Raw genomic sequence first — 9,869 nt, forward strand, 5'->3', positions numbered from 1 at the left:
AACTATCAGCTTTACCCACTGGTTAATTATTTTTAACAAATATCCACCGATCACTCACACCACACCAGGCAACTTACATATATTACCTCCATTGAGCTATCTAAGAGCCTGCAAGGTAAGTATGATACTCTGTATTTTATGCCTGAAGAAAATGAAGGCAGAAATTTTGTGTAGGATTCATAATTGGCAAAAGGAGATGAGATTAAAATCTGCATGATCTGTTTCCAGATGCAGGCTCTATCCATGTTTAACTAAAGCAGAGCCACACCAAAGCAGAAGCTGCTCCCATTTCCCTGTCCATTTAATCTTTGTTGGGGAGCAAGCAGGGCAGCTGGGAAGAGAGAAATGATAAGAAAATGAAAAATCCTATATAATAAAAGCCTAATATGCAAATTGTCCCCTCAGGCAGTTGTGTGATCATGAGCCTGGGAATTCAACTGCTCTCTATGAAGTGTGCTGACCACCAGAGGGCGGCATGGAACATGGCAGGCATAGGTGATGCGGCATTGGCAGTGGGCAGCAGTGGAGGCACTGCCAGCCCAGATGGGTCCTGAAGAGAGCCGGACCACTGTGGGATGGTGGAGCAGGTAAGTGGGCGGTGCCAGGCCAAGGCAGGTGCAAATGGGGGCCCAATGACCCCGTCAATGTCCCCGCAGACAGCAACCAGACAGGGCCACCCAGCTGCCTCCCAGGCACTGAAGGAGCTGGGCAGGAGGCCCAGCCCTGATTGATTGCCCAGCAGGCGGGATGGTGGAGCAGGTGAAGGGGCAGTGCCAGGCCAAGGCAGGGTGCCAGGTGGGGGTGCAGGGCTGGGAGGCTGGGAGCATGAGATGGGGCTCCATCCCTGCAGGCCATCTCGAGGGACCCCACCTGTGCACGAATTCATGCACCGGGCCTCTAGTTAAAATATAAAGGTCGGATCTGTCATCTCATGATCATTGGTAGAAATCCTAGAGAGTCATCAATTATTTATCAACTACTATGGTCCTGGTGCTCTTCTACAATCGCTCTGAAATGTAGATATTTAATCCCACTTCAGACATCTGAATATGGAAGCCTTAAACACAATTCAGTCTCTCACTCTGCTAAGAAATCTAGGGCTTTTTGCCAACTGAGTACAAATTAAGAATTGGTTAAACTTCAAAAGGCAAGAGTGGGGAAAGGCTGTCTGGGTTTCAGGTGGAAAGTGTGTTTAGAAACACCAAAGACAGGGAATCGTAAGTTGAAATCCTTGTGATGAAAAACTGTAAGCTATGGACTTTATTCTTAATTCATCAGACAAGATCAAGGCATGGAAGACTTTGGAACTCTATCAAAATTAGACAGCAGGAAGATTAATCTGGCAGTGGTAAACATAAAATGCATTAGATCAAAGAGGGATTTGACTTAGGGAAATAAATAAGCTAGTCTAATATTTTAAGTAGCAGAAGTAGCAGTAGGAATCATCATAGCAATAATAACAATAATAATACACAAATGGAAGAGGTGTCCTGTGGACTCTTTTGGAACTCTATGTACATTTATTACAATGGCAATGACAGCTGTGACGCATAAGTCAAACCAATGTGTGCTTGAAACTTTGGTCACCTACTGCTGACTCCCTTTCACATGACTTGCTTTTTTAATAAAGAGCAAGATTTGCCTAAACATTCCTTTTTCTGTTTATCTGTATGACAGTGTTTATATATATTAGTGTCCTGCCCTCTTGTGCACTGGTTTTGGCTGCATGATTTGTATTTTAAGAAAAAAAGGAATTAAATATTTATGGGTTTCTGAAGGTGTCCAGAAACTACTTTTCTACAGTTATACTCTAATCTTTCCTTTTCTCCTCTAACATGTTACTGCTTCTTAAACAGAGAATAAAGAAACAAATGCCATTTTCTTAAAAAAATTGTCTTGCATGACATTAACTCACATTTGCTTGTTCTGTTTGCTTTGGAGCCACACTTGACTAGAATTTCCCTGCCCTGTCGGAGCTGACTGCTACATACACACAAGCCTGGATACCCCTCAGTACTATAATTTCATTCCCCTTTTAATCGTGGAGTTGAAAGTTGAGAGACAACAGTTAGGCTTTTATTATGCCAATTCCAAGATGTTTTAATAACAGACCACGTGGAAAACTGGGGGTGCAAAAAGTAGGCATGTGGAGAGGAGAGCACAAATATTTCTTGACTTCAAAGCAAAGAGAAAAGGAAAAGTCATTCTGTAGCCATCAACTACATATATTTATTACCCTTTAAAATGGCCAGAGGTTCTGAAGTATAAATAAAAGGGACTATTTGGAAGTCTGACACTATTTCTCCCCCTCTGAACTATGCAAAATGCACTTACTCTGAGAACAGTGTATACTTTTAATCATTTTTTTAGTTAAATTAAACAAAAACATGCTTGCTTTAACAAATTCAAACAAGATATAAGTGTATACAGTTAAAAGTGTAAGCCCTTCTCTGCCTTATTTGCCCTTAATAGTCCTGTGTTTATTATCCTAGGAGAATTTTTCTATACACAAATATTCATCTTATATGTTCCACTAAAATTTATTTTGGTCTTGTAAACAAATTGGCCTCAGATTTTTCATTTTTTTCTGTACCTTGCCATTCTAGTTAACAATATGGTGTGGATATTTTTCTAAGTCAGAATCTAATTCAATTATTTTAATGGCTACCCAGTTTTGCATTTATAGATATTGTGTAATTCTTCTCCCTCCCGTCTCTCTCTCTCTCTCTCTCTCTCTCTCTCTCTTTCTCATCCTTTTTTTTTCTAACACTAGCAGTATTCCTATGAGCTTACTTGGACATACAGTCAGCCCTTCATACCTGCATCCACAGATTCAAACCATCCAGCTTGAAAATATTTTCAATTAAAAAACATAAGCTAATTATATATTCTAAACTGAACATACACAGGTACTTTTTCTTGTAATCTTCCCTAAACAATACAGTATAACAATGATCTACATTGCATTAGTTATTATAATGAATTAGAGATTATTTAAAACATAGGGGAGGCTATGCATAGATTATATGCAAATACTGTGCCATTTCATATAAGGAATTTGAGCATTCATGGATTTTGGTATCCACGGGGTTCCAGGAACCAATCCCTCATGGCTACTGAGAGAGGACTGTATATTTGTGAATACATGCTCAACTATTTGGCAGACAATATATCCATATATTTTGCTTAACACGTTAGACATCTTTTCCCTTTCATGTTAATGAATGATAGACTCCTTTATACACACACACACACACACACACACACACACACACATTTTGCCTGTGTCTCCATGATCTCTACAGACCAGAAAGGATATTTTAGGCAAATTTTGTAAATTTTACAACTAGAGTGCTAAATATCACTAAGTATAATTTTCACTAATGAAACACTTCTGCACTTTATCCTACCCCCAACCACTGAGCTCCAAGTAGTCATGAAAATATTCAAATATTCTCTTCCTATTTTGTACCAGCACCCATAGTCATGTCTGCTTACGGTGCAGTCTTTTCCTCGACTCGACATTCATCAACATGCCGGTGATGCTATTTCATTTTTCTCTTTTCTTCCAGTAATTTTAGTATCAGCCTCTCTCTGCAGTAAAGAACAAAGCTACTGTGGAAATGACAGCTTCCCTAGGAGCCATCTAAGTACCATCCTACGCTTGGGTTTGTTTGTTCTTTTCAGAAGATCAGAGAACACAAAACATGGACTACTTCTGATAAGATGCTGGGTTGAACTCATTTTTAGCAGATGTCATGCTGTGCGTGACAATTTTGCAGCCAGAAGAGTGATTTAGGACAGTGGAAGAATGGGACAGTATTGCAGCATTTCATATTTTCTTTGCAACTTCCCTGATATTTTTAAAAAAGAAATATTTTCTGATGTGACAGAAATTATTGTGACTTCGGTCACAAAAAGGCCCCAGAGTTGTAGTGACATTAGTTTTATGAAAAGTTAATCAATTAATTTAGACATAAATGGCGGAAAGATTTTTTGTGCTTGTAATTATGGATAGGCTAAGAGATAGGCATCAAAATTGGGGGAAATAGGATGCATCTTTTTAAAAATATATATATTTCTTTATTGATTTCAGAGAGGAAAGGAGAAGGAGAGAGAGATAGAAACAACAATGATGAGAGAGAATCATTGATTGGATGCCTCCTGCACACCCGCTACTGGGGAAGGAGCCCACCACACAGGAATGTGCCCTTGGTCGGAATCGAACCTGGAACCCTTCAGTTGCAGGCTGACACTCTATCCACTGAGCCATGCTGGCTAGGGCAGGAAAATGCATCTTTACTGAGTTATTGTAAAATAATTTCTGGGGCCAGTGTAGCTAAATAGAAAGAAACTATTGTGAGAATTAAGGAAGCTAAAGTCTTCAAATCCACTCTTTTTCAAAGAAGCATTTATTTTTACAGATAAGAATATATGGAATTTATAATATGCATTTATTTTGAAGACTTGTTTAAAAAGACAAAGCCCCCTGCTCCTGACTGTATGACAGCCCTGGAAATATAACTGGCAATATGTAGGTTACATGCACAGCCTGAGGCTGTCTGTCCATTTGCAAACAGAAGTGATAAGTCTATTTATGCTGGATAGAAGTCACAAGAGAGAAAAATCAACAGTTGAATCAAATCAATTGTCTTAATCTGCAAGAAATAAACTATTCCAAACTAAAACCTGCATTCATTTCAGTTAATTGGCATGAGTTGAAAATCAATTTGATGGGCTCATTTGGGACTCCATGCATTATCTGTATTATTTGGTGGTTCCCTTGTAGCACCCACCAAGGGCGGCTAGGCATAGGTAGGAAGGCATGATTTATGCAGATTACTCAAATGCCTTTGGGCTATAACAATTTTAAAGTACTTAAGCTTTATTTGTCTGGGAACTCTAAAATTTCGGAGTAAAGCAGTACATTATGTATAGTTTGATATTTAAAAATAACAAAGATGATGTAAAAAGAGCGAGATAGTCTTTTTTCTTTTCTCATACTTGAAGGAACTGAGTTAAGATGATTGTGCTCATCTCTGATGCACAAGTATGACAAACTAGATGGCTAAGAGAGGCCTTCAATATTGAAATTAGGCCAATCTAAATGCAATACTGCCTTTAACGTCTCAAAAACTTGAATTGCTTCACAAAAGGCACAATTTGCCTAAAATGTGTGAGCATCTGGAAGAATGTCTTTTATTCAGAATTTGCCTACCCAAGAAGTCATTAAGAAATTCCAGAAAACACTAGCTATGTTTTTGAGATAGGAAATCCAAACTAAACTATGAGTCAAAAAAGCCATTTGACTAAAGTCAAATTTCATCCAATGAAATCCACACTGTAAATACATTGGCAAATTATTTAGACCACTCAATAGCTTTGGGAATGTTGCCAACATAACTAAGATGGGAGGAAATTCTACTTTTTAAAAATGTCTGCTTCTTCCACTACAAATTTAGACATTATGATTCTGTAATGCTTTAGTATGCTGTAGATCCAGGACTAATGGAGCTTAATGGTGCCCTCTTTAAATTTAGGGTTACTATTTAACACAAAGATAGTTACTTATGTTAAGTCAACTACTCTAAGGTCACTTAAGAATATAGGTCTTTAATAAAACTCAAATGTCAATTTCATTTTAGATTTTTTTTCAAGGCCCCTCTTTGCCCATGTGGCACTTTCGTGTACATTAGATAAAGGTACTTTTAAAATGGACACCACCTGTGTCAGCAACCCTTGGTCTCCACTTTGGCCCCTCATCTGGGCACCACTTTGCCACTGCAAACCGCTCAACTGTACATCATAGCCCTGCATTTTCCAATGATCTCTAATTGGGAATTTGTCAGATTATTTTCTCTATATGCTTTAAAACTTTTCTACTGATCTTGAGCCTTAAAAGATACCCATACCCTTTGATCCTCTGCCAAAAAATTGCTTCATATTTTAATAAAATGAATTATTTAAATGTATTTGATTTATATTTCTTCAACCTCTATTTACTCCAAATGTGTATAGCCATCCTTTTTTTTGTCTCAGAGAAAGAAGTACCCCTCTTCTTACCTGGGATTAGCCTGTTCTTCACTCTCCCACCTGCACAGGGGATTGGCTACACCATTCTCCCCCACCCCCCCTCCCCCTGTTTTTGCATGTTCAAACATGTTGCTGATATTTTCATTCTCTTGAGATTGTCTTTCACAGAGCAAAAGTGTTTAATTCTAATGAAGTCTACCTTATCAATTATTTCTTTCAGAAAGTATGCCTTCAGTTTGTACCTAAAAAGTTATCACCAGACCCAAGGTCATCTAGACATTCCCCTATGTTATTTTCTAATAGTTTGTAGTTTTTTCATTTAGGTCTGTGTTCCATTAAATTATTTTTTGCTGTATTTTTAAAGTATATTTTTAGTGATTGATCTTAGCCAGTGGTTCTCAACCTTCCTAATGCCGCGACCCTTTAATACAGTTCCTCATGTTGTGGTGACCCCCAATTTCATTGTTTCAAATTGAACATAATTAAAGCATAGTGATTAATCACAAAAACAATATGTAATTATATATGTGTTTTCCGATGGTCTTAGGCGACCCCTGTGAAAGGGTCGTTCAACTCCCAAAGGGGTTACGACCCACAGGCTGAGAACCACTGAAAGCTGTCAGATATATAGGCAACTTTGCTAGAGATTGGATTTTTGATTTTTTTTTCATCATTTAGAACATGTTATTGCATTTGATCCTGGTTTTTCTTAACCAATTTTCATGGATCTTTAGTAATAGTTATCTATTCATGTATTTTTTCCATTTGGATAATTTTTAAAAGCTTTAATTTTTGTTGTTTTATAAATAATTTTCACTAGTTTTACTCAGGAGAGGGTCAGCAAAATACTCATGCTATCATGTTAATCAACCTACTTCTGTGCTTTTCTTTTCAAAACACAGGAGACTTGGCTGTCAGGTGTTTTCAATTTTATATGAAGGGGTTGCTCTTAGATTTTTAGCATGAGATACAGTAATCTCTTGGAAAGTCCAGAGTAATTCTCTCCAGACACTGGCAAATGAGAATATACCTCTTAGAGAGAATGTAGTCATTGCTTCATCTGTTTCTAAGTGCTTTAAATCCCTTTAAAGGAAAGATGGTCATAAAGAAAATAGAGTGCTACTGGACCTACGCAAACATAAAAATATGCACATGCGTGGTTATGTGTGTGTGAATTAATTGTAACTATATATACACATATACTGTATTATATATATATAGAACTTTCTTAAGATGTCTCTTAAAGTTGGACTCTGTAACAAGCTGTCTATTTGGACATTGGAATGAGCAGGTAATATTTTCACAAATTTAAGTGAATTTGCAATTATTTATGTTAGTAAGATAGAGATGACCCTGAATTAAGAATTAGAGCACATTTAGCTTTATTGCCAACACTGCTACTATCTGGCCTATTAATTTAGACAGGTCTCTTAATAGTTATCTGCTTCCTTACGTGTAAAATTAATTAAACCAGAATTACACACCAGACAGAGCCATTACAGGACTAGAAGCAATAATGTAAGCATGCTAAATCCATGCAAACTGTCACACACATCTTGCATTGTAGTAGGATTCATAAAAAGAGAAAATGAATCTTCATGGATTCCACATGGATTTACTAAGCAGCCACTATTCCTGACAAACAGGTCATAGCAATGAAAATTAATGTCTTGTGAAGTGTATCACCAATGGTTAAGACAACAAACAAATAAATGTGTAGGTGCAATATAATTATGCATTTCTATAAATAATATACTATAAGATTTCATCTCGAGTTTTACTTTAAGCTGAAATGACAGTGAAAATTTAAATTACCACATGCCTGTAATAATGTTTTCTTTGCTTTGGAGAAATGCATACAGAAATACATATCTGAGTATTATACTATTTGGGGGGGGGTGTCATAGTTTGTTTGTTTATTTATTTATTTATTTATTTATTTATTTATTTATTTATTTTTATTCATTTATGTATTTTGTTAATTCTCACCTGAGGATATTTTTCCATTGATGTTTAGGGAGAGGGGAAGAGAGAGGGAAAGACAGAAAGAAGCGTAGATGTGAGAGAAACACATCAATTGGTTGATTCCTGCACGAACCCCGCCAGGGCCCTGGCCTATGAGGAGCCTGCAACCAAGGTACATGCCCTTGACCAGAATCAAACCTGGGACCCATCAGTCTGCGGGCCAACACTCTATGCACTTAGTCAAATTGGCTAGGGCAGCAGGGGTCATAGTTTAATTGGACCACTTTTATTTATGTTATCCTGATGAAATAATGTGTCATTCTACAGATAATTCCAGCCTGTCTATAATTCATAAATATTTATTAAGTTTCCACAATGCTAAGACCCTGCTTGCCATAAGTGGCATGATTTCAGAACCTGCCTAGAGTAAGCCCCACCCACAATGACTGATGAGGTGTTAAATACCTCTCACAGCAGGACTTGAGTGGAATTATACCAGTGGAACAGAACAAATGATAGCCCTTCCTGTAAGAAGGTTTTGATAGAAGAGAAGATGGAGGGAAGCTCAAAGATGGTGCACATTCACATAGAGCCATGGGATAAATACAATGAAGGAGGTAGAACACGGTAATGGTAATCTAGGTGGGTGTTATAATATCATGGAGGTAAGTACTTATTCAGTGAAAATATTGAGCTTTTTCTATGTGTCCATCACTGTGCTTGAACGCATGATTCAAGACCAATTGGTCATGGATTGTGCCTGCAAGTTGCTTATGGTCAATTAGGATGAGGCAATCATGGAAATAAATTCATATTTCATTTGGCTCTACTACTCAACATTAGATAGATCACTGTATTAACCTGACAGCAAGAAGTCTCAAAGAAGAAAAAGCCCATTCCTTATAGGAGAGCAGAAAAAAATTATAAAAAGTAAGCATTTTTAAAAAGAATTTTATTGATTTCAGAGAGGAAGGGAGAGGGGGAGAGAGATGGAAACATCAATGATGAGAGAGAATCATTGATCAACTGCCTACTGGGGATTGATTGAGCCCACAACCCGGGCATGTACCCTTGATTGGAATCAAACCCAGAACCTTTCATTCTGCAGGCCAATGCTCTATCCACTGAGCCAAACCAGCCAGGGCAAAAAGTAAGCATTTCTGAGCTGACTTTTAAAAGACAAGATGTTCCCTGAGAGGTATGACAGGATGTGTGGTGGTGATGGTGGTTGGAGGGTCACAGAATGTTTCCCAAACAGACAGCAGGATTAAGCTACTTGAGTGTAGATGCACAGAAAATGTTCATGAAGGTAGAATTTTGGAAACACTTTTACTTTTAGTTTTGCAAGATTCCATGAGAATGTGTTTTTATTACGCTACTCTACAAAATATATTATGCTTATTATTCTGTAATATAGGATTGTTTTATTCTCAATCTACAGATATAGAAGAGAGGAGTATAACCTTATATGTAAGTATGCCAAATAAACTTTACAAAAGATCCTTTAAAAAGGTTTTATAACTCAGATCGAAAATTTACACACCTTCCAACACTATTAATATCACCCAATGAATTATAGTTAAATAACTCAAGCTTGTATAGCTAGGATGTGGGAAATTATTTGAAATTGCAGTTTTTCCCAAACTTAGCATGTTTTGTATTCTACAATACTAAACTGTTATTAAAAGCTATCATAGGTTAGCACTGAAGAAAAGATACAGAATATAAATTCTAACAGTAAGGGTCTGTTTTGCATACCACAGGTGGAAAAACACAGAAGAAGGTGCACAAAGATGTACAGCACCTGGAGAATATGTTATTGCTGTTCTTTAAGCCACTATCACATAAACTCCAGCATATGCGCCAAAAAA

The 9,869-nt window shown here is 37.3% G+C and overlaps 1 pseudogene; it reads left to right on the forward strand.

Moving 5' to 3' along the window:
* Nucleotides 1-498: 498 nt before the first annotated feature.
* LOC102766240 overlaps nucleotides 499-9,869 on the forward strand; it is a 23,794-nt pseudogene continuing 14,423 nt past the window's right edge.

The sequence above is a fragment of the Myotis davidii genome, unplaced genomic scaffold, assembly GCF_000327345.1.
Source record: "Myotis davidii unplaced genomic scaffold, ASM32734v1 scaffold309, whole genome shotgun sequence".
NCBI lineage: Eukaryota > Metazoa > Chordata > Mammalia > Chiroptera > Vespertilionidae > Myotis > Myotis davidii.